This window comes from Lygodium microphyllum, chromosome 25 (genome assembly GCF_053477565.2).
Source record: "Lygodium microphyllum isolate KBCC chromosome 25, Lygodium_microphyllum_v1.1.10, whole genome shotgun sequence".
NCBI lineage: Eukaryota > Viridiplantae > Streptophyta > Polypodiopsida > Schizaeales > Lygodiaceae > Lygodium > Lygodium microphyllum.
In genome coordinates this window covers 54601151-54628436 of record NC_141159.1, presented here as the reverse complement: position 1 = coordinate 54628436, position 27286 = coordinate 54601151, and positions in this window count along the sequence as shown.

The window sequence follows — 27286 nt, the reverse complement described above, 5'->3', positions numbered from 1 at the left end:
TGATACAAATCCCTTCTTCCTCAAGTAATCACTCACCCCACCAGAAGTGGTGGAAGTCATTGATAGGGTTGGGTGGGGTCCAAACTTGTTAAGTATTGATTTCTCAACAGTTTCACATGTAATGATTTAAATATCCTACCTATGATTGTAGTTGCATTGCCATGGTGTTTGTGGCAATGTTTTCTTTGTCTGTGGCAACTTTCTGCTACTTCTCCTCCTTTGATAGTAGCTCCACTTTGTTCTTGACATAGCTCCTCCTCATTAGTGACTCTACTTTTCTTCCTCTTTTTCTCTCTCACAACATGGCCCACAATGTAGGGCTTCTTGTGCTTCACAGTGTTGGTGGAGTGATAGAGGTAACAATGATAATGCTAATGGTGGGAAAGATCATGATGAAGATTGCCAAGATGATGGTGAAGATAATGATGATGATGTAGAAAATCATGACAGTGGTGATGATGACGTGAGTTAAGATGGTGGTGGGAGCAACTATGATGATGCTGATGGTGGGAGAGGATAGGCCCAGAGATGGTGTTGATGATGGTGGAGGAGTCGGTGGCCCCAAGATAGTCGGGCCAAGGTGATGGCAATACGATGGCACCAATAATGCCGCACATGTAGCTTGCAGTACATTGAAGAGGTGTGATTGTGGTGGAGGACATCGAGAGTGCAGGGGTGCAAAGACAAAGGCATGGCATGATGGCACCGGCACATGCACAGGGTGGTGAGTGTGGTAGAGTCGAGGGCGGTCGCAAGAGACAACGGCAAGATGGTGGAGGGAGATGGTAGGTTGACACTCGACAGCCGACAAACGGTGGCCCACGGGATGGCAATGAGGTGTTGTGGAGCCGAAGGCGGCCTAGGGGATAGTGGGTTGGGATGGAGGGACGATTGGGGCATGGTGGAGTCGACCGCTTGGATGACGGCGAGTGGGTGCTATGGAGAGCTCTATGATGGTAGGGCTGATCTACAATAGCGAGTAGCTTGAACAATGACGGTGAGGCAAGTGACATGTTGTGGAGCCAACAACAAGCCCATGAAGCGATGGCAAGCCCGTGAGGCAACGGCAAGCATGTGAAGCACTGTGGAGTTGAAGGGGATGGTACCGCGAGATGGCGGGGTGGAAGGAGAAGGAGAAGGGGTGAGATGGCAGGTCGAAGGAGGACAACTTGGCAATGATTGAAGGGGGGGTGGCTTGATTTTGAAAGCCATGTTATGGATCTTTAGGGGATTTCAAGTCATAATTTGTTATGAGGCACAAAAAGGCACAACAAAATGGCACACAAGATATATCAATAAGGAATCTTTATATTCATGACATCGAAAAGTACAACATTGAGGCACATCTCACGATTACACTATCATGACACCACATATGTGATATTTTTAACCTAAAAATTAAATAGTTTGCCTCAAAGAAAAATACTACTAGACACTCCCTCTTGCTGTGATACTAGTTATTGGAGCTACAAGGAGAATGGAGATTTCATACACACACACAGAGCTATAGTATTCAATGTGGTGTCTCAAATAACTTTGTTGTTGTCATCAATACTTTATTTTCTTATCACTCAACGAATAAAGAATGAGTATATACATATATAATTGGGGTTATGAGTGAAATGGATGGGTAGCCACATTGGTATCTACCCTAAGAACCAATACTAAAATGCATCATTATAAACCAATAAGACAAACCATACCCTAACAAATCCTCCAAGAGCATATAGGAACCTCCAATAGAACAAGGCATGGGAGATTAGGAGGTTTGGAGTGGTTATGTGAGAACTCAAAAGGGGTAAGCAGAGGTAATAAATAACAAATAAGAATTTTGAGAAGGATTGGATGAAACCCAAGATGTCTACAAGAAGTTCATTTTTGAATATGATGAGTGAGTACAAGAGCTCCATATACAACTTCAAGAAAAAGAATCAGCGTTTCAAGAAAACAACTATGTACTTTAAGGAAAATACTCAACACTTAAGGCGGCTAAGAAGGAAGTAGAGGAGCTATAAAAATCGTTATTAGAAATAAATCACCAAACTAACTAATGGCATACTCTAGCTAGCTTAGGAGAAGGTAGAAATAGGCTTGTATGAGAGAGAAATCTTGGAGACTAAAAAAGTACAAGGCCCATGAAATGCATATGCTAGCCTATAGGGGGCAATAGTCGCTAGCCTGACAAGGGCTATAAAGCCTAGTAGAAATTGAGACCTAGAGGCTATATAAGGCAACACTAATGAATATATCCAATGAATTAAGAGTAGCATTATCCAACAAAATTCAACGCAAGGTCCAATTAGAAGCATACAAATATATCACGACTACACATTAGGAACTTTTTAGGAAATCTAATTTATTGGTCTACACTATAAATAGAAGATAGCAAAGGACTCAAGGGTTAGATAGGGTTGATTTTTGGAACCTTGTGTGTGGGATCAATCTAATGTCTATAGAGCCAAAAAAGGACTTAGTCCATTATTTGAGACAGTAGAGTATATGGATTAAGAAATGAAGATAGTTGGTCTATGGGAACTCAAACAACTACAACCAACTATGGGAACTCAAACAACTACACCCAAAATCTCCTATTACTAAAACCACTTACATTTGATGTAAGTGAATCTGAAGGGTTGATATAATAGAAGAAGTGGATCAAGAGAAAAGAGAGGCATATACTACCACAGTGTAGGCACTAAGAGCTTAGTCTCATAAGGTGATTGAATATCCTATCCACACTAAGCTCCTACTACAAGAAGAATGAAATCTAAAAGAAGCAATGCAAAGGTATGAAGAAAGGCACACATCAAGTAACTCTGTAGCCTTTGACTTTAGAGTGAGCGAGGAAAGCATATTTACAATACCACTACCCCTATGTAGAATATTTTTCCTTATATAGGTAGTTGAGGATATAGCAAGCAAGTGGCCCAACCACTAGATCTTAAGGCCTATCATAGGTCTTATTGTGTAGAGGAAAGAAATGGCAAATAACTTAAGTAGAAACCAAGTAAAATATGGACAAGTCATCCAAAGTGGTCATATCCAATCTTTGGAAACAAGAAAATGGAATGGAATGTTTTTGCTACTCACTTAAATATGGGAAGGTGGATTCACTCTATTTCCCAATCTATGGACACATGGCAAAGAATACAAAGAAAGCAAACATGATAGGTAAAAACTTAACATGCTCAACCTTTATCCATTGGCAACTCAAGCATTCAGTGATATATTTAAGCACATCCCTTTTGATCTTTCTCCAGTAAAAGCTTCTTCCTATAGTATTGAGAGCCTTTGCATAGCCTAAATGTCTTGAGAAAAGAGAATCATGGGCTTCTTAAAGTATCTTCTTCTTGAGAACTTGACTTCTTTGGATGCACAGTCTTGTCTTGAAGTAGACAGGTCCTCCTTCTATAGAGAAGTTCAAATATTTGAACTTGAACTTAGGGCTTATCTCCTTGATAGAACCTCTTTTATCATCTGTTGACACTTTGGATCCTTATTTGCTTCTTCCCCTTAGCCATTTCTATGATTGGATTAGTGGACATTGACACCATTGCTATTAGAGATCTTGCCTTGGATAAGAGTGAGCGAGAGGGAGAGGGAGTATGAGAGAGTGCGTGGAGTGAGGGACATGGTGTGCGAAGCTTAATCCACTCTTTTATCTTCATCTCCATCCCTTCATGGGGGTGATTAAAATGCTTGAGCAAGACTTTGTGGCATTGACTATGCGAGGGAGTAAGAAACACACGACATGAAGCTCTTTCCAATCTCGTCTTGTTCATAGCATTGACCCCTCTCAAGCACATGGATGACAACTAAAGCAAATAGGTGAGAAAATAAGTGTGTGTATAGATTGTGGAGTGTAGTATGCCAATGCAAATTAAAACAATGTGGTAAATATTTGTAAGTTCATGTAATATGTCAAACGATTAAAAATTTATGGGAAAATTTTTTATCCATCTCATTGTCAGTGACGGTCATGCTGGAGGACGGAGAGGGAATTAGAAGGCTAGCAAGCTCCGCTGGAGCTTGCTTAGCCTCATGGCCATGCACGACAACACGAGGAGAGGGAGGATTCCCTTCCCTCTCCCTATAAAAAAAAAGAAAAAAACCCCCACTCAAGAGAGAGGGGAGGGAGGACGGCTGAACGCTATGCTGACGGACGGAGGGCCAGAGACTTTGAAGAGACGCCGTACACCATCGTTTGCAGAGAGGGAGAGAGTGAGCCTCTCTGATGCCAGGAGGCATATTTCACCGTGGATTCCGTGCCACGGTAGATTCCGTGAGGTTTTACGGTGGATTCCGTATACTTTGATGACCGGGGCTCATACACAAAGTGGATTCTTTGTGCGAGAAGTTGATGGGGACGCCTATCCTTTTCGGGCGTTTCATTAATTTAGTGTGAGATGGGTGATTCCATAGCGGGTGATTCCGTAAAATACATATTAAATTAATAAATGTTTATGAGTTTAGAGTGCGCACTCGTAATAAATTAAGGTTAGGATTGATTTCTAACTAGTTGATTTATTTATGTAGCTGAAGACTACTAGGTATTCACTTTTGTCGGTTTAATTGTATTATTTTACTAACGATTGTGAATGCTTCAGTTGATGTGTAGAGATAGCAGCAGTGGCGGAGGAAAGCATTGGAGGATAGCGAGTATTCGATTTATCATTTATATTTTGATGGGCGCATACCTTAGGCATGGCGCCTATATTTTGTCGCGCCTATTTATTGAGGCGTTGGATATTTGTTTATTATTTTGTATGCGCATGGGTGCACGATTATGTTATTTGTACTTGGACATTGTATTGGGTATGCCTAACTCTTTGGGCACCGCCCATTAGCTTTATTTCTATTTTGTGCTAAAGCAAACTCAAAAGCTAAAAGCTTGCTATTTTGTAATTTGGGCTATTATTTGAGCTTGAAGATGAAGATGATTAATACATAAAATGCATGCTTTGTGGAGCGCTCACACAAGGCATGGGGGGAGATTGCACCCAATTGGTCTCTTGTTCATGTCGTGCATGCTTTTTACCTTGAGTTTTATGCAAAAAGTAGAGTTGTTTTGTTCTTGGGGGCCTTCCGGCATTCACTACGCGAGTGTACAACATCCGATCTGTGCACCAGTGGTATCGGAGCGAAGCTAAGATCAAGAGCTTCCAATCGCTACTACCCATCTTGTGCGAAGGCGGAGCTCCTGGAACGATCGAGCTCTACGGTCAATCTCATCGTGAACGGTCGATATGGGTGGATTCGTGGCGATCAAGAACCTCTGTTTCCATCTTCAGATCGCGAAGGACCGGCCTGCAGCAGCGGAGGACCACTCCTACATCCTCTTATACAAGTCGTAGTTACACAGAGATAAGCTCTATATCTTCAAAAGCTTAAAAGCTTTCATTAGTATTAAGCTTAATAATAAAGCTTAAAGAAGCTTTAAGCTTCACCAATTTCAACTCGGCGTATCAGAGGATGTTCGCGGAATTTTCGGCGCCTGAAAAAAGGCCCCCTCCTAAAATTCGCCGTTTTCATCAATCTAAGTTATAAGCTTAATCACTTAAGCTTCCAATCACACAAGTCTCATCAATTCTGCAAGTCTACAAAGTTACTTATTCTGCAAGTCTGCTAAATCAATCAAGTTCTGCAAGTTCTGGTACCCTGCAAGTCACATAAGTCTGCAACTATGCAAGTCAGACAAGTCACCTGAAGTCAAAACTGACTTCTGTTCAAAACTCATAGAAGGGCTGTTCCTGCGTAGAAACTCCAAACTGCAAAGTTGTTCATTGGAAGGTACTGTTTGTATATGCAGGTTTGCTGAACCATTTTCAGCACACGTAGAAGATTAAAACACAGATTTTTCAAAGTTTACAAATCTCGCAATAGCCAAAGACGAAGATTGTGAAAGCCACACACAAAAATATATAAGCCTTATACACCCGATCTTGAGCTACGCTCATCCCGCTAATTGGATTTTGAAAGTGTGAGGTCTTTTGAAGTTTTACAAGATGACGGAACCACATATGGATGATTTAATGGCTGAAGATGATCTTCCTGAACCTACGATGGAGCAAAAGATGGACTTAATTATGATGCAGTTGGATGAAGAACGACGAGCTAGGCAAGCATTGCAAGTTCAATTGGCTAATTTACAAAGATCGACTACCGACAAAGAGGAACCTCAATCTGAAGACCTTATTCGACATACCATCGACGCGACTCTCGAAGCTCAATCCATCCACAAGGAAACAAAGATAAGTAAAAGAAATTTCAAATTTCGTACTTTCAATGGCACCCGAGATGGAAAAACTGTTCTTGCATTCATCAATCAGTTTGATGATTACTTTCATGAGGAAACATATGCAGAAAAAGATAAAATCAAGCGTGTCACTAATCATTTAGTGGATAGAGCATCTCTTTGGTGGACCGTGGTTCGTAAGAGTATAGATTGTCCCACTACTTGGGAGAATTTCAAGAAGAAGTTTATCCAGAATTTCCTTTCTCCACAATTCCATGAAAAAGCCATTAAGCAATGGGACCTTCTTCAGCAACGAGATCGTGAGCCTATTCCTCAGTACACTGAGCGCTTTTGGAATGCATTACTCGAGTTACGCATGCTTGAAGACATACCTGAACCGACACACAAGCGCAAGTATATGTCTGGATTACTTGGGCATTACTACGCTGAAGTCAATATGTTCAAGCCTGCAACCCTTGAAGACGCAATTTCATTAGCTCATGACACTGAAGACAAGCTTCAAGGAAGAGACAAGCGTCCACAGCAATTCCAAGCCAATGGTAACTATGGATCTAAGCAATTCAACTCAAATTTTAGAAGATTTAATCAAGGTCGTTTTCCTTCATCATCTTTCCGTAAAACTTGGGCAAAACCACCTGCTTTACCATCCAATACCAATCAAAACCCTAAGCCTATTCCACAGCCAAATCCTATTATCCCTAGACTTCCTGCCATTGCAAACAATGTAACCAAAGCCAAACCTATAGTATGTTATAAATGCCACCAACCTGGACATCTAGCAGCAAATTGCCATTCAAAGAAGCCACCTGTCCCTATCAACTACCTTGGAGCAATGGAAGATGAAGAACATGAAGAAATGCCTAATTTCACGGAAGATGAAGATGACATTACCACTCCTTCGGATACTTTACCAGGTATGCAAACTCCACATTCTTTATTGACAATGAAATGTTTAGTGCATGGAAAGGAAAAGATTATTTTGCATGATGATGGTAGTACTCATGATTTTATTTCTGCAAAGCTAGTGAAAGAATTGAAGTTACAAACTGTTCCTACGCATTATCGCATTAAAGCAGCATTCTTAGGCACTAGGTATAATGGAACAGAGGAAGTGCATGACTTAGAGATTCAAATTGGTCAATACATTGAAAGAAGGAATTTTCTAGTTGTACCATTACAGTCCAGTGGTATTATCTTAGGTATGCCTTGGCGTCATCAGCATAACCATGATATAGATTATTCCACACATTCAATTAATATTCAATTTCAAGGAAAACATATTACATTGTATGGTATGCATGCATCTAATGCTTTTCCACTGCTTTCTCATACTCAAGCTAAACGTGCATTATGCAAAAGTAGTAAATCTTATCTCATTTGGGTGAATGAACTGCAAGTTAAAGAAAATCATATGCACCCTAGGCATAAAGAATTTCTTGCACACTTTAAAGACTGTTTTGCAGAAGATCTACCACCTGGTTTACCTCCTTCACATCCAGAAGACCACAAAATAGATTTGATTCCTGGTACACAACCACCTTGTAAAGCACCATATAGGCATAACCAGATAGAGCAAAAAGAAATTCAAAATCAAGTTGAGGAATTACTAAATAGAGGATTGATTAGACCTAGTAGTTCTCCATTTGGTGCACCTGTTTTGTTAGTAAAGAAGAAAAATAATACCTATCATATGTGCATTGACTATCGTGCTTTAAATAAGATCACTGTAAAGAATAGATATCCAATTCCTAGAGTCGATGACCTTATGGATAAACTGCAAGGTTCTGCCATATTTAGTAAAATAGACCTTAAATCTGGTTATCATTAGGTGAGATTAGATAAGTCTGACATATTCAAGACTGCATTTAGGACACAATTTGGTCATTATGAATTTTTAGTGATGCCTTTCGGATTGATTAATGCACCTGCTACATTTAGTAGAATGATGAATCATATATTTTTGAAATATCAGCATTGTGTTATTGTATTCTTTGATGATATTTTGGTGTTTAGTCAAAATGAGAAAGAACATTATGAACATTTGTCCTTGGTTTTCAAGTTATTAAAAGATAATCAACTGTATGCTAATCCGGAAAAGAGTGAGTTCTTTAAAACAGAAATTGAATATTTAGGTCATATCATATCATCTGATGGTATTAAGGTTGACCCTAAGAAAATTGAAGCAATATTGAATTGGCCTATACCTAAAAATGTGCATGAGTTATGATCATTCCTAGGTCTTGCTAGTTTCTACAGGAAGTTTGTGCATAATTTTTCATTACTTGCTTTGCCTTTTACTAAACTTTTGAAGAAAAGTATTGTTTATCATTGGTCCAATAATCAACAGAAATCCTTTGACTTATTGAAACATGCATTAATCCATGCTCCTGTTTTACAACTACCTGACTTTAATAGACCATTCTTTTTAGTAGTGACTGATGCTAGCGGATGTGGAATAGGAGCTGTAATTATGCAGGACAATCATCCTATAGCCTATTCTAGTTGTAAACTGAAACCCTCCGAACTTAAATATTCCACATATGATAAAGAATTATTAGCTATAGTACAAGCTTTAAGACAATGGAAACACTACTTAATGGGTTCTGAATTTATGATCAAGACTGATCAACAAAGTATTAGACATTTACTTAGCCAACCCCAAATATCTGACCGACATATCAAATGGGCAGCCTTTATTCAGAGTTTTCATCTGATTATCCAATATCAATCCGGTAAAGAAAATGTAGTGGCCGATGCATTAAGTAGAAGACCTGCCATTCATAATATTTCTGCTATATCATTTGATTCTTTAACTCCTATGAAAGATACTTATCATCAGGACATTACTTTTCATACTGATTGGAATAAATTAGTTGGAAATAACTGGATTCCTATTGATTCACTGTCTTATAGTGATGGATTCATGTTTTATGAAAAGAGATTATGTGTTATAGTTCCATTTAGATCTTTTGTTTTGAATGAGATTCATTGTCCTCGATATCAAGGTCATAGAGGTATCATATCTACTTTACGTACATTAACTGAAGATTTTTATTGGCCGCATATGGACACTGATGTATCTAACTTTGTTTCTGAATGTTTGATTTGTCAAAGAGTTAAGAGACATCATGGTAAACAATATGGATTACTTATGCCTTTATCTATTCCATCAAGACCATGGGAAAAAATTTCTATGGATATTATTACTAGTTTACCTAATATTAAAGCTAACCATGACATGATTTGGACTGTAGTAGATAGATTTAGTAAACAAGCATATTTTATTCCATGTAAGAAAACTTTAACAGCATCACAAGCAGCACAATTGTTTTTGAAAACTGGTGCGCAGATCGGATGCTATATGCTCGCGTAGTGAATGCCGGAAGGTCCCCAAGAACAATAGAACTCTACTTTTTACACAAATTACAAGGTAAAAAGTATGAACGACAAGAGCAAGAGACCAATTGGGTGTAATCTCCCCCCATGCCTTGTGTGAGCGCTCCACAAAGCATGTATTTTATGTATTATTCCTCTTCAAGCTCAAATAATAGTCCAAATTACAAAATAGCAAGCTTTTAGCTTTTGAGTTTGCTTTAACACAAAATAAGAATAAAGCTAATGGATGGTGCCCAAATAGTCTGGCATGCCCATTACAATGTCCAAGTAGAAATAACATAATCGTGCGCCCATGCGCATACAAAATAATAATAAATAACCGACGCCTCAATAAATAGGCGTGACAAAATATAGGCGCCATGTCTAAGGTATGTGCCCATCAAAATATAATCCATAAATCGAATACTCGCTATCCTCCAAAGCTTTCCTCTGCCACTGCTGCTATCTCTACACATCAACTGAAGCATTCACAATCGTTAGTAAAATAATACAATTAAACCGACAAAAGTGAATACCTAGCAGTCTTCAGCTACATAAATAAATCAACTGGTTAGAAATAAATCCTAACCTTAATTTATTACGAGTGCGTACTCTAAACTCATAAACGTTTATTAATTTAATATGCATTTTGTGGAATCACCCGCTATGGAATCACCCATGTACACACTAAATTAATGAAACGCCCGAAAAGGACAGGCGTCCCCATCAACTTCTCGCACAAAGAATCCACTTTGTGTATGAGCCCCGGTCATCAAAGTTTACGGAATCCACCGTAAAACCTCACGGAATCCACCGTGAAATATGCCTTCTGGCATCATACCCCCGGGGTGGGATAGCAATTGACCTCAATTGCTATTAGCTCAATGTGGAGCTAACAAAGTGGGGAAAGCATTTAAGTCTCTAGCGTGCATCCATTATGCTTTTTTTACAGGATGTTTCTTAAATTTGACTAGGTATCTAGAATATCTTCGGCCAGTTCTAGTGGTCATAAAATCAGTATCTATGATAGCTTCTGGTTCAAGTAGTTCAGTCTCTTCCTGTAACAAAGGTGGGTTTTCATAAACTGGGTGTACATGTAATTGGCCTCTGAAGGGTCTTAATAAACTAATGTGAAATGTGTTGTGAATTTTCCAGTGAGGTGGTAATTCTAACTTGAATGCATTGTCATTTATTTTATGAATGATCCTAAATGGTCCATAGAATCTAGGGGCTAATTTGACAACTGGATGTCTATCTACACTTTGTATTCTACGTTTTTCTATTCTCAACCAAACATAGTCATCAACTTTAAAATTCATTGCTTGTCTTTTCCTATTGGCTTGTTTGGTATATGATTGCTGGGCTTTGGCAATCATGTCTTTAACCTCATCAAAAATAGTGTTATGCATACTAGCAATATCATCAGCACTCTGAATTCTATTTGACAAAGATGCAACAGGTGTAGATAATCTATAACCATAAATCACTTCAAACGGTGCTTTCTTTGTAGATGTGTGTGGTGTATTGTTATATGCAAATTGTAATAAATGCAAATGTGTATCCCATGTCTGAGATTTAGAAATAGTATAAGCACGTAAAAGATCTAGAATAGTGCTATTAGTGGCTTCTGTTTGTCCATTAGTTTCAGGATGAAATGCAGATGAGAAATCAATCTTTGTGCCGAGGTTAGAAAACAAAGTAATCCAAAAGTTGTTAAAAAATCTAGAATCACGATCTGAAATAATAACTTTTGGTAATCCATGGTTAGTAAAAACAGTTTTCAAAAACAATTGTGCTGCTTGTGATGCTGTTAAAGTTTTCTTACATGGAATGAAATATGCTTGTTTACTAAATCTATCTACTACTGTCCAAATCATATCATGGTTAGATTTAGTATTAGGTAAACCAGTAATAAAATCCATAGAAATTTGTTCCTATGGTTTAGATGGAATAGACAAAGGCATAAGTAATCCATACTATTTACCATGATGTCTCTTAACTCTTTGACAAATCAAACATTCAGAAACAAAGTTAGATACATCAGTGTCCATATGCGGCCAATAAAAATCTTCAGTTAATGTACATAAAGTAGATATGATACCTCTATGACCTTGATATGGGGGACAATGAATCTCATTCAAAACAAAAGATCTGAATGGAACTATAACACATAATCTCTTTTCATAAAACATAAATCCATCATTATATGACAGTGAATCAATAGGAATCAAGTTAGAACTAATTTATTCCAATTAGCATGAAAAGTAATATCCTGATGATAAGTATCTTTCATAGCAATCAAAGAATCAAAAGATATAACAGAAATATTATGAATGGCAGGTCTTCTACTTAATGCATTAGCCACTACATTTTCTTTTCCAGGTTGATATTGAATGATAGGATGAAAACTCTGGATAAAAGATGCCCATTTGATATGTCGGTCAAATATTTGGGGTTGACTAAGTAAATGTCTAATACTTTGCTGATCGGTCTTTATCATAAATTTTGAACCCATTAAGTAGTGTTTCCACTGTCTTAATGCTTGTGCAACAGCTAATAGTTCTTTGTCATATGTGGAATATTTCAATTCAGAGGGTTTCAGCTTACAACTAGAATAGGCTATAGGATGATTGTCTTGCATAAGTACAGTTCCTATTCTTGATCCACTAGCATCGGTCACTACTAAAAAGAATGGTCTATTAAAATCAGGCACCTGTAGGACAGGGGCATGGGTTAATGCATGTTTCAATAAGTCAAAGGATTTCTGTTGATTTTCGGACCAATGATAGACAATACCTTTCTTGAGAAGTTTGGTTAGTGGTAAAGCAAGTAATGAAAAATTACGTACAAACTTCCTATAGAAACTAGTAAGACCAAGGAAAGATCGTAACTCATGTACATTTTTAGGTACAGGCCAATTCAATATTGCATCTATTTTCTTAGAGTCAACTTTAATTCCATTAGATGATACAATATGACCTAAATACTCAATTTCTGTTTTAAAGAATTCACTCTTTTCAGGATTTACATACAATTGATTATCTTTTAGTAACTGGAAAACCAATGACAAATGCTCATAATGGTTTTTCTCATTTTGACTAAACACCAAAATATCATCAAAGAAGACAATTACACAATACTGATATTTCAAAAATATATGGTTCATCATTCTACTAAATGTAGCAAGTGCATTAGTCAATCCAAATGGCATCATTAAAAATTCATAATGACCAAACTGTGTCCTAAATGCAGTCTTGAATATGTCTGACTTATCTAGTCTCACCTGATGATAACCAGACTTAAGGTCTATTTTACTAAATATAGCAGATCCTTGCAGTTTATCCATAAGGTCATCAACTCTAGGAATTGGATACCTATTCTTTACAGTGATCTTATTTAAAACTCGATAGTCAATATACATACGATAGGTATTATTCTTTTTCTTGACTAACAGAACAGGTGCACCAAATGGAGAACTACTAGGTCTAATCAATCCTCTATTTAGTAATTCCTCAACTTGACTCTGAATTTCTTTTTGCTCTATCTGGTTATGCCTATATGGTGCTTTGCAAGGTGGTTGTGTGCCATGAATCAAATCTATTTTATGGTCTTCTGGACGTGAAGGAGGTAAACCAGGTGGTAGGTCTTCGGCAAAACAGTCTTTAAAATGTGCTAGAAATTCTTTATGCCTAGAGTGCAGATGATTTTCTTTTACTTGCAGTTCATTCACCCAAATGAGATAAGATTTACTACTCTTGCGTAATGCACGTTTAGCTTGAGTATGCGAAAGTAGTGGAAAAGCATTAGATGCATGCATACCATACAATGTAATAGGTTTTCCTTGAAATTGAATATTAATTGAATGTGTGGAATAATCTATATCTGGGTTATGCTGATGACGCCAAGGCATACCTAAAATAATGTCACTCGACTGTAATGGAACAACTAGAAAATTTCTTCTTTCAGTGTATTGACCAATTTGAATCTCTAAGTCTTGCACTTCCTGTGTACCATTATACCTAGTGCCTAAGAATGCTGCTTTGATGCGATAATGCGTAGGTACAGTCTGTAACTTCAATTCTTTTACTAGCTTTGCTGAAATAAAATCATGAGTACTACCGTCATCATGCAAAATAATCTTTTCCTTACCATGCACCAAACATGTCATAGTCAATAAAGAATGTGGAGTTGGCATACCTGGTAAAGTATCCGAAGGAGTAGTAATGTCGTCCTCATCTTCCGTGAAATCAGGCATATCTTCATGTTCGTCTTCTTCCGTTGCTCCAAGGTAGTTTATATGGGCAGGTGGCTTCTTCGAATGGCAATTTGCTACTAGATGTCGAGACTGGTGGTATTTATAGCATACTATAGGTTTGGCTTTGGTTACATTATTTGCAATGGCAGGAAGTCTAGGTACATTAGGATTTGGCTGTGGAATAAGCTTGGAATTTTGATTGACATTGGATGGTAAAGCAGGTGGTTTTGCCCAATTTTTACGGAAAGATGGTGAAGTGAAATGACCTTGATTAAATCTTCTAAAATTTGAGTTGAATTGCTTAGATCCATAGTTACCATTGGCTTGGAGTTGCTGTGGACGTCTGTCTCTGCCTCACAGCTTGTCTTCAGTGTTGTGAGCTAGTGAAATGGCGTCTTCAAGAGTAGCAGGCTTGAACATGTTAACTTCAGCGTAGTAATGCCCAAGGAGTCCAGACATATACTTGCGCTTGTGTGTCACTTCAGGTACGTCTTCAAGCATGCGTAACTGGAGTAATGCATTCCAAAAACGCTCTGTATACTAAGGAATAGGCTCACGATCCCGTTGCTGAAGAAGATCCCATTGCTTTATAGCTTTCTCATGAAATTGTGGAGGAAGGAAATTCTGCATAAACTTCTTCTTGAAATTCTTCCAGGTAGTGGGACAATCTATACTCTTGCATACTACAGTCCACCAAAGAGATGCTCTATCCACTAAATGATTAGTGACACACTTGATTTTATCTTTTTCTGCATAGGTTTCCTCATGAAAGTAGTCGTCAAACTGACTAATGAATGCAAGAACAGTTTTTCCCTCTCGAATGCCATTGAAAGTACGGAATTTGAAACTTCTTTTACTTATCTTTGATTCCTTGCGGATGGTTTGAGCTTCAGAGTTGCGTCGATGGTACGTCGGATAAGATCTTCAGATTGAGGTTCCTCTTTGTTGGTAGACAATCTTTGTAAATTTTCCAATTGAACTTGCAATGCTTGCCTAGCCCTTCGTTCTTCATCCAATTGCATCATAATTAAGTCCAGCTTTTGCTCCATCGTAGGTTCAGGTAAGTCGCCTTCAGCCATTAAATCATCCATATGTGGTTCCGTCATCCTGCAAAACTCAAAAGAGCTTTCTCACTCAAAATCAAGTTAGCAGGATGAGCATAGCTCAAGTTCGGGAATACAAGGCTTATGTATTTTTGGGTGTGGCTTTCACAATCTTCGAAAAATCTGTGTTTTATCCTTCTTCGTATGCTAAAAATGCTTCAGCAAACCTACGTATATATAGAGTACCTTCCAATGAACAACTTTGTAGTTCGGAGTTTCTGTGCAGGAACAGCCCTTCTATGAGTTTTGGACAGAAGTCAGTTTTGACTCCAGTTGACTTGTCTGACTTGCAGAGTGCTAGACTAATGTGACATGCAGAGTTTGTAAACTTGCAGAACTTGGTTGCTTTATGGAACTTGCAGAACTTTGACTTGATAGACTTGCTGAATCTGACTGGTTGTGTGTGACTTGAAGTTTGTTATGACTTGACTGATTGAAGCTTAGTAATGGTAGTGTAGCTTAGGTAGGCAGAAAAACGTCGATTTGAGGGGGGGCATTTTTCAGCCAGGGCGCAAAAATCGGAGGTATTAAGATACCTCGTGCTGACGTTTTGAAGCTTTTAAGCTTCTTAAAGCTTATAAATCTTTAATACTAACTTATTAATCATAAAAGCTTTTAAGCTTTTGGGCTATGGAGGCTTATCTCTGTGTATGAAGACGACTTGATGAAGAAGAGATAGAAGTGGTCCTCCGCCTCTGCAGACCGGTCCCTCGCTGTCTGATGATGGAAACAGGGGTTCTTGATCACCAGGAACTGCCTGTATCGACCGTTCGCAACGAGATTGACCGTAGAGCCCGATCGTTCCAGGAGCTCCGCCTTTGCACGAGATGGGTAGCGATTGGAAGCTCTTTATCTCAGCTTCGCTATGATACCACTAGTGTGCAGATCGGATGCTGTACGCTTGCGTAGTGAATGCCGGAAGGTCCCCAAGAACAATAGAACTCTACTTTTTGCACAAATTACAAGGTAAAAAGCATGAACGACAAGAGCAAGAGACCAATTGGGTGCAATCTCCCCCATGCCTTGTGTGAGCACTCCACAAAGCATGTATTTTATGTATTATTCGTCTTCAAGCTCAAATAATAGCCCAAATTATAAAATAGCAAGCTTTTGGACTACCAACAAATAGAACATCAAAGCAACAATCCATGTTCAAACCTTGACCTATTGCTTGCAATAAGTGGTAATCATAAAGTCCAAGAGACCATCAGAGAAAGCTCTAACTTTTGCCCAAAGACTAATAGCAATTTTGATCTAGGAATTCCCCAACCCACCTAGTCTATTCACTCTAAAACCAAGCTTCCAATCCATCTGTGACATAAGTATTTGAAACATGAGACATGCACCACTACATTGGAATCCTGTACTCATAAGAAGCCTAAAGACTTAGACTTGCACTTCACAAAATTCAAGAAAAGTAATCAAGTAATCGTATTACTTGGAGCTAAGTGAGAAGGAATGTCTAGTAAATCCACTTTGAGATATTCAAGCCATTCATATTTGGATGTGACCCTAACAACCCTGGCATTGATGAGCAAGGTCTCAAGTTGAGAGGGCTTGGGATCTAAGTAGATTTGCTCAATGCTATGGCCCTAAATGTTGTAATCTATGGAATTAGAATCAAAATCCTCAAGGTCTTAAATTGACAGTTTGTCCTCGGAGTTACTTACTTCTTCCACATCCACTCCTTGATCTCATATGAGTGAGATGAAAGGTCATTGTGGAAGTCAAATAGGTCTTGATGCAAGTTAGTCACATGGGGCTAGTCATGATCTCTTCAAAGATGAAAGGTCATTGTGCAAGTTAGTCAATTGCCACATGGGGCTAGTCATGATCTCTTCAAAGATGCTTAAATGGGTGTCTATTCTATTACAAAAGCACGGTTTCCATTGGCTAAGAATTTTACACAACATGAGCTTGTCTATGGGGTTGGGTAGCCCTTGAAAGTGGTGGGGATTGAGTCATAGGTCATCATGAAAAGGGGCACAAAAATGGGTTTATTTGAAGGTTCAATGGTGACAGTTGTAACAAGTTGTGAATCTTGCTAGCTCAAGCATTTGTGGGCTGAGTGATATTCTAATTCCTTAGTGAATGGCAATTCAAGGGTTGGAAGTATGTGCATCCAATCTTGCTCATCTTCAGGTGAAGGAATGTATCTAGTCATTGGGCATGTGGTTACTAGATCATAAGAGCTGCCTCCCAGTAGCGCAGAGATAGAGTCTAAGTTGAGAGGGGAGGTTTTCCAAGACTCCATCTCGACATAGACTATCTCTTTCCAATTCCTAAGAAAGACTAGACCATTGCCCCAATCTTCAATGAGACATGCATTTTGCATCCAAGGTCAACCCAACCAATAGGTCATAGTCCACACCATTCATGACAACAAAATTGACCTTGAATTGGATTCCAAAAATTTAGTAATTTTGACTGGCCAATCCCTTTAGACTCCCAAGGGTTTGACTTTGAATCCATCATCCATGGTCAAATTAAAATGCACTCGTTCAATTGGTGGATTTCCCTAGGCTCAGAGTATGCTTTGGTTGATGATACTTACATCAACTCCAATGTCCACTATTCCTTGTCATGTAGTATCCCCATGGGTTTCTACCAGAAGCACAGCATGTCGTTCAACACCTTACCAGAATGTGCTAACCCTTAAGGCATTGAAGGTTGGAGGGACACTAGTATTGAGTGGCTTTGTAGGGCTTGGGCTTTCTACCCATATTTTCCATGCTTGCATAGCATGGGATTGCCTTTGAGAAGAGTTTTGAGTGGAATAGAAATTCTAGTTGATGCAAGGCTTGTGATCATGGTAGGTGTAACATTCTTATAATTGTGGGGTGAGTGACTTGCATTGGAAGAGAGAAATAAGCTTGTCCATGGGGATGTGGAGTGATTGGTGGCTCCGTGGGGATTTCAATAGCTATGGTAGCCTCATTGGAAAGAAAACATGAGATAGTGGGACAAACTAGGAATGCTAAGAATGTCACTAGCTGATTGATGTGTACTTCTTCTTGTGTTTCCTTTACCCATTTCTTAATCTTATCGATTGTGGCAGGTTCTTGTACGAGGTTAGGGTAAAAAGTCTCCTTAATGAGGGTTTATTTATTGGTACAAGGTGCTATTGTAGCACTCTCAGTGCTAAAAGTAGTAGCGGTTTTGGGTGGGGATGTAAGCCCTTCGCCCTTGAGCTTGAGGTCAGCCCTTTTTTTTGTCTCTTTTTCTCATTCTTCTTATCAACTTCCATTCCATTCATTGTTGTGAACCATTCAAGGTTGATTCCGCCTAGTTTTCTCTAAGGAGTGGGAGTGGTAGCATACACTAAAATGGGGATTCTTTCTTCATCATGTAGCATTTCTATGGCAAATAAGCTAAAGGGTACTAGTGGTAAAATAGTTTGGCCTTAGTTTGCTCACCTTGCCATGGGGATAGTCTAGGTACACATGTGTTATTCCACATTTAGGATAATGTTGATAAACCTTGTTGGCTTTGGCTGTTCCTGCTTCTACGGGCATCTTGAGAAAATATGTCCTAGTTGCCCACAGTTCCAACACGCAATGGGTTCTTGGGTTGGAGGCATGATGTGGTTGCATTCTCATCCCAACATAATAATCAACACTAGGTGGTAGTCCATCAGGATGGCATGTCCTTCATTATCATAACATACAAAAGGATTGTATATTTTTCATCTTCCCTAGGTTCATCAATGAAGTGAATTGGGGCATTGCTAGGTGGGTGTGTAATAATGGTCATTGAGGGCCAAGGAATACTAGAGGGGTTGATTTTAGCACAATGGGTGGTTTCTCATTGGTCATAGACTCCAATGTCTCTTTATTTTCTATCTACGCTTTCCCTACATGGCTTTTTGGATGGGATCCCATCATCCATTTGTCCCTACAATGCTCTATGTGTAGGTCATCCACACGGATAGCCTCATCAAGGACATCATTGATAATGGACCAGTCTAGTTCAAAGTTTCTTTCTAAAGTCTCACAAATCTTTTCATTGTGGATGCCTTTAATGAAGGCTTTTGTAATTGTCTTAGGTGTGGATCTATCTACTAGGGGTATATGTTGTCGAAGGGGTTTTTGTCGAAAGGTTGAATCCACTGGGGATCAAAGGTAGAAGGAATTAGAGATAGGAGATGGAAGAGAAGAAAGAGAATAGACAAGAGGTAAACACAACAAAGACAAAGCACATTGAACTGAATCAATATGTATTGAAAGAACCTGGAATCTTTGCACTACTCAGAAGCAATCTCCAGGCATTAGATCTCTTGGAGCTTCTTCGTAGAACAAAATGTGCATCAAAATTACAGCTCCTCTACTGCTGGGAACCCAAATATGATAGCTCTGTTGGCTCTGAAAGGGGGGTAAAACCCCAAACACCTACTCACAGATCTCCCAAATCACTCCTTCTTCCTCTTCCAGTTCAAACTACAATTTTCAGCCTATTTACAGCGATCGCGATGTGCGTGATTTCGTCAATCTGTCCTTTTTTGTGAAAAATCTCCTAACTGGCTGAAAAAGCAACTTGCTTTTTGCATGCCATCATAATCTAGAAGCTTTTCTAACTCTTTTGGATTTTTACAATAAATAAGATAAAAAATAGGCTTAAATTATCCAAAAATCTAGTATTTTTGGATAATCCATGCAACTCATACCAGTACTAATGACTCAGATCACATTGCCTCTCTAGATCAATAAAGAAGACGGATGATGATGCATTCCATGCTTTTTCACACTGTGTCCGCATAGCATCATGACATCCACCCCCTCTGAACCTGCACATCCTCTGGTATGTGCCAAAATCCTAGTTGTCACTGGATTCTGAGTCCTCCTCATCCTCTATAACCATATCCTTTGCTTCTTCATCTTTCATATCTTCCTGGCTACCCCCTGTATCATGGCCACCATTTTCTTCCAATTCTAGCAACTCATAGACATTAGATTCGTGCCTCTTGAATAATTTGATTCTTTTCCCTACTGCAAGTTTTATGGCTGTCTCATCCAGCTCATTTAATGCATAAGTAGCATTATCAAATATTTGTCTTACCACATAGGGTCCAAACCATCTTTTGGAAACTTTACGCATCGCATTATGCTGGTTCTCTAAACTGATATCATAAACCAATACCCAATCCCTATCTTGTATGGTTCTTGGTCTTAGTCTATGTCTTTTGTCAAACCGTTTCTTGTTATGTATCAATTTTCTAAAGATGACCAATTGTCGGGACTAAAATCCCATGATTGGTATAAGATATGTCAGGTTTGTGAACAGAATGGATTGTAATTAGCGTGGGCATTTTGCAATTTGAAAAGTGGCCATTATTCATAATGCTTTCTCATTTATGGCAGTTTGTCCTACCGATCGCGATCACAAGATGCCTTACTCCAGAAATTCGCAGGGCCATTTACAAGTTGTCGACTTTGGTGCAATGGATCTCACAGAAAGAGATTAAGACGTCCTCTATTGAATCCGCAAGGGGGGGAGCAGTTGAGACGGTCTGTCTCTTTGATAAATACCTGCCCACTAGCATGCTCACGATACAAATTCACCTTCTTGTGCATCTTGTGGACGAAGTGGAGATTGCTGGACCTGTCCATACGCGATGGATGTTATTCCTGGAGTGCTTCATGAAAACCCTGAAAGGCTTTGTGCGACAACAAGCTCGTCCAGAAGGTAGCATGGCGGAAGGTTGGTTGGTGTCAGAGGCGTTAGTGCATATTTCACAATGGCTACCAACGGTGGAACCAGACAATGAAATGCTATGGACGCTGAAGGACGATGATAGGCTGATTGGAGATGTGGTGGTTGGAAATGGGGTAGAAAAAAGAATGGATGCCTCAATGGAAGAGAAGGTGAATCGCTTTTGTATGTTGTACCATACCTCCATGGAGACGTGGCTCGCCAAGTACCAGATTGCAACGCAAGATCGAGAGGAAGCGCGAGCTGAATTCCGACACAGTACGCGTCATCGACCGATTCGATATCCCGAAGGAATGGAGGAGATGCCGCGGTTTATGTCAACACGATGGTTGCATGGAGCCTTGACCGCAGCATCCAGCGAAGGGACAGAGGTTTCAATGGAGGAGTGGGAGTTTTCGAGGGGATATAGTCCAAAGGTAATGAGGGGTTTAGAATGTGTCGTATCTAAATTTGCTTGTTACATCTAATTTGAGTGTTTCAATGTACAGTACAAAATATATAGCGCAGCGTGGTCACGCGGACGGCATTTTCGCGTGGAGCGTATTGACAAAATGCGCTCCACAATGGACTGTGGTGTCATGGCAAGGTTTGAGCAAGAGAGCCGGCGACGAGCAACGGATCCGAACACGGTTGTGGATGAGATGGAGTATTTTGGGAACTTGCAAAGTATTATTACGGTGGATTACCATAGCTTCTCCATGATACTATTCGATATACAGTGGTTCAAAGTGGTATTTGGAGGAGCTGGAGCAACAGTTCGACGAGGTCTATCTGGATTTCTCGAAATAGATTCCGAAAAAAAATGGACGGATTTACGCGACACCTTTGTGTTGCCGGCCCATTGTGAACAGGTGCAAAGAGTCATTTGCTTGCTAATTGTAATGCGACATGGTTTATGTCACAATTATTTGAACTCGCTTTGTACGTGTTTGTGAACAGGTAATCTTCTATCCAAACCCCCGACAACCTCGATGGTGATATGTTATACCTTCAACTCCTCGAAGTGCGAGAGTATATGATCAAAGTGATGTTCCAGGCATAGATGAAGAAAATATGCAAATAGAGGGGTCGATATTACAAGGGGTGGAGGCCACCGCAAGTTTGGAGCCCGCATCGGCTAACAATGATGGAAATACAGAAGTCCAAGAATTTTTTGAGAATGAGGCAGACTCGTTCTTTTGTGGTGACATGTCTATCGACCTTCCAGTGTATGCAGAGTTGTATCAGGAGATTAACATGGGACCATAGAACACTTCATTCTTGGAGAATTGTATTACTCAATTCGTTGTTTAGATCTTCCATAAAGGTACATAAGATATGCATTTTAAGAGGGATGTTTAAAAAATGATTTATATTACTGTGCTTTGTATAGTTTAAATTGATTATTCTAACATCATTTTTTATCTGTGCAGATGACATTTTCAGGATGAGTCAAGGGATGAGCGATGCGGAGTTTCAGGACATGATGGCACGCATGTCTCCAGATCAGCTCGCGAGATTCAGAGAGATGGCAGACCAGGAGCTGTCTCGTTCTTCGTTAGGGCGCTCTGCTAGATCTGCTTCAACGCGATCAGATGCTTCAGCTTCGAGCAGACGATCTCGACGCTCACGACTTGGGCCAGAGGGAGGGACTGCATCGGGATCAGGGGGGAGACACGGACGTGGTGTCTCCGTCTCGTCGTTCAGTTGGAGCTGCGTCATCTCCAGGATTTGTCACACCTGTGGGGACGTCTACTCCAGTTACTCCGGCTTTTGCGTAGCCGTCAGCAAAGGTGGCACCCCTTTTGGTGGCACCCCCTTTGGTGGCACCCCTTTGAGTGGCACTCCGAGAGAGGGTACCCCCGTCGGTACACCAGATGTACAGGGGTCTCCTGGATATGCCCAGGAGCGTGGACGAAGATGGGAGAGGACCCATCTTAGGCAGACTCCTAGGGGTTATGGATACCTAGTTGATAGTAGGTCAAGAGCGGTTATCATGAATGATGAGGGGAGGAGGGTGATGGCTCGCATGAGGGAGTTGTGCCAACAAGTTTTTCGGCACAACGTCCTGGATCATTGGAAGAACATACCGGAGGGGAGCAAGGACTACATAGTAGCATCCTTGTATGAGGAGTTTCCGGTGCCAACCGCAGTAGATAGATTCTCTACGGGCTGGATGATGGATTGCATGCGTGCATACATGTCACATAGACGATCTGACGTACGCAAGGCAATCAAGAGTGGGGCTGCAAAGCCCGAGTGGTTAGATGCAGACGATTGGCGCCGACTGAGGGAGGAGGCTACAGATTCGCCAGGACGTTGGAGTCAGCAACGGGAGGCGGCGAGGGCACGACTCGAGGCCGGAGTGGTGCATCATCTTGGGAGTGGCCGCCACATGACATATTTGGAGGAGTTTGTAAGTTTCTCTTTTGTTTTGCTTATTTGTTTTTTTGAAATATTCTTTGTACTGACAATCATGTTTCTAACAGTTAGCATTTTGTTTTCTTTGCAGCACTCCATTACAAATTGCGATCTGCAAGGCCTTGAGACTCGATATGCAGAGAGGCACGGTCTCAATGCATTGATCGACCGATTGTATAGACACGGCGGCCCTATAAGTCACTCATCTTTCTTGTCTGTAGTTACTATGAGATATTTGAATGCATTATTGTATGGTGGATTGATATGTTGTTTCTTTTTCTGCAGAATCCGTTCGATGCTCCTTTGCGGCGGGACGAGCTTTCGGGGGACGAGGATTTGTAGCTCGCCCTTGGATCCTTGGAGCTCACACACCTTTAGTTTTTAGTCGCCTGATCTATGTAGACATTTTCTATGTATTAGTGATATCCTTTCATGATTGTACCAATCGCATTTTATGCGATCATGTATTTATTTCATGTATCAGTTTTATGATTTCAGTATACATTCTTTTTGTTTGCACGCTTTGTATGTAGTAGTGCAGAAACTATTTTGTATGGCTCTCATACAGCACATTTTCCCTGCCACAATTTTTTTTCCCCTGTTACCGTCGCTATTTGCATCGCAAATTTCTGCTCGCGTTGCTATTGGCCTCGCTATGAGCATCGCAAATTTACTGGTTGTGTCGTTATTTGCATCGCTATCTACATCGCATATAGCGACGCATATTGCAACGTTTCTATGGCATCGTCAATAACGCTGCTTTTTGCGACGACGAGGGCAAATTTTGTTATTTGTATTTTCGTCGCTTTAGATGTCGGTATAAGGTCTATATCTTGTAGTGAATGGATGACGGATGCTTGTCCAATGAAGATCGGATTGCTCCGTGGTTCAAAAGGATGGAAGATTGCTGATTGTGGACTGTCATGAACATTAATGGTGGCTAGAAATCAGTCCCAAGATATGGCAAATAAAAGCCCGCAACCCGCAAAGAACAGTAATCTCATTTTTACAAAGGAAATTGATGTTTTATGCTATTTGCTTCATGAATATTTGTTCCCATGGGATGATTATGCATTATAATGTTGTTTGCAATGTCTTCCAACTGTTTGAAATCAGAAAATCAGAAAATCATAAGTGTTGTGGATGAAATTAATAGTGCAAAATCTGTAAAACACGCGAAATATAGGGAAATTGGGTGTTTTTGACATAAATGGAAAATGTAATAAGACACACCAACTAAATTTGGATTTTTGCTGTGAATGAACCTAAGGGCCACAGCCCACAACTCACTTTGTATTTTCAGTTATTTAATATTGTGGAAAAATACAAGAAAAATATGGAAAATGGAAAAAATAAGGGGAAAAATAGATTTTGAATGCCGAAAATTAAGAAAAAATAAGAACCATGTTTGTGGATGTATGGGGGATCTGAAGTATGAGGTTTAGCCTCAATTCAGCCCTACCTCTATGGTTTAGTGAGTTTTTATGGCTTTTTATGCAATGAAAATGTGGAAAATGAACCCTAAACCTATGCACCATGCACAACCTAAATGGATGAGGAGGTAGAGTGTATAAAAAGTGTTTAAATATTGAATGGAATGATGAGAAGCTTGCTGGTTTTTATGAATACCATTTAGGTTGGTCGATAATTAAAAATTAAGAACCTAGTAGCACGAGGGTTTCTCGGTGCTAGGTTCATGCAATGCCATATACGAGCGATAGTTGGAATCATTGAAAGAAATATTTTCCACATGTGCACCAATGCTGATTTTTAATTGTTTGAGCACATGGGCATTCACTACTTGCATAAATCATAAAGAAACTTAAAATTATCAGACAATATCTCCTAGATGCATGGCAATTTCTTTCTAGAGGAACATGACCAATGTTGAGTGAGACAGGTTGTCCAAGCTGTAGGCAAGGCGTTGGGTCTAAGAGGAAAGAAAGTGAGGTATGGTACATTCATGGATACGATTAATTGGTACCTTGAGTGGAAATGTGGGTGATATTATATTATATATGTTTAGCGACGCATCGAGGGGCCAATCCCCAAGGTGTAGGAGAGTCGCAATGAGGTAGCGGCAGTCAGCCGTGGGAGGACCTCCTATGTTTGTACTTCGTGCTATTTGGCAATGTGCTCGGACTCCCTCTGAGGAGTGTTAATTGGGTTAGAGTTGGACTACGAGACATGATATAAACGCAAGATGTTTAGGAAAATGATGTATGTGTCATCCACGCTCCTGTCCGCGAGGCCATGGGGTTGTTGAGCGCATGATAGAGGTCTGGCTAGTGCATGAGCCAGTGCCGGCCCGTTTTAGGTCCCATTAATACGCATAAAGAAAAAAGCCTTAAAGGCTTTAATGTAGCATAAGCTTTAATATCTTAAACGTTAAAAACATTAAATTGCCTTAAAGGCATAAAAAGCCTAAGGTTCTTGGGAAAGAAAAAGAATGTCCAACGTAAAGGAAGATGTCAAAAAACTATAAAAGGAGAGGAGAGTGGAGAGTTAGGGGCCCCCTTCCCTTGTATCTTCTTGTCATCTTGTGAGAGATGTGAGAGGAGGGTCGCATGTGAGAGAATTTTTTTGGACGTGCTATTGTGGAAGAGGAAGAAGTTAGACTTTGTGGTGTCAAGCTTCGGATCGAGGCTATTAAGGTATGAGAATATAGTTTATTTGATTGTTGTTAAAAATTTTGATGCTTTCTTTGTGAGTTGTCTTGTGTGGTTTGTGGGTTTCGTCGAATATTTTAATTTTCCAAGTTGTGTTGTGCATTCGATAAAGTCAATTACCCTAACTGGCACTCCTTAATATCTCGTTATCGGGTTGTGAGTGAGGCTTGTTCTCGATCACCGCTCGCGTAACAACGCAAATCATATTATGATATTATTTCATATATATCGATGTGGCACAAAATCGAAAGTTTAATTGTTGGCTTGAGTACTACAAGATTCCATAGATGCGAACATTGTTGATCTAGATATGTTGGAGATACAACTACATCGAGTTGTAACATATGTGCAATTTCTCAATTACATATAAGAATCAAAACTATATGGAAACTTGCAATGCATTTTGTAAGGTAGGCTCAATATGGCAGCTTGATATGCATTTTGTCAAACAGGCTCAATATGGCAAAGTTGCCATGCATTTCGTAATGCTTTGTGGTAATTTTTCAATAAAAGTGAAGTATAATATGGATTCAAGCAATTTGTATTTTTATGAATATATAATTTAGTAACTTAAATTTTTGAACATTCACTACAACAAAAAGGCCTCATAGACGCACATTTAGACGCGATTTTTGAATATAGAGAAATTCTTACGGGCGCATCTATCCGCCGTCTATTTGCGCATCTACCATTTCGCGTCTATAATCGCATGTATCAATGAATTTACACGCACAAATAGACGGGCAATAGACGCACATATACACGCGCATATAGACACGCTGGTAGATGCGCTTTTACAAGCACTGGTAGACGCGAACGGAAAACAAAAAATGTCATTTAAAAAAAAAGAGATTTAATTTCTTTATTAAATTTTAATTATGAAGTGCGTGTATAAGCGCGTGTAGTCTGCATTATAGACACGCGTATAAATGCGAATTATCTGCAATTTAGACGTGCGGATAGACGCGTAAAACATAACTGGAAAAAAAAAAACTAGAGAGCATGTCGTTGCAAAGCAACCACATGCTCAAAGAAACCACATGCTCTCTGGTTTTTTTCCCCCCTCCCATACATCAGATTGTGTATTTGGAAAAAAGACAATGTATCTTACGGGCACGAGAATTGAAAATAAAAGTCCATGTATTCATTATATATCAAAAGCATTTACAAGGGAAGTTTAAGTGCTTGCGACCTAAAGCGTGGCCGCAAGCAGTAGGCTCAAATAGATATCATACATATACAAGAAAAGAAGGCCTCATGAGGAGGTATGGTGCTCCTCTACAAATCTGAAGAGGAAACATCTTCGCTAGTACCACCATGGCTACTAGCGTCGCTATCCCCCTCCTCGCTATGCTCCACATCCGGGTTCGCCTACACACACAAAAGATCAGGGTTGCTTACATAGACAAGGTGGAAAAAAAGTTATAATTAGCTATACTTTTAATAGGAAAGTAAGAAAGACATACCTCCTCTGGCTGTCAAATCCTCATGGCCTAGTTGTATTGGTCCTCAGTGATGA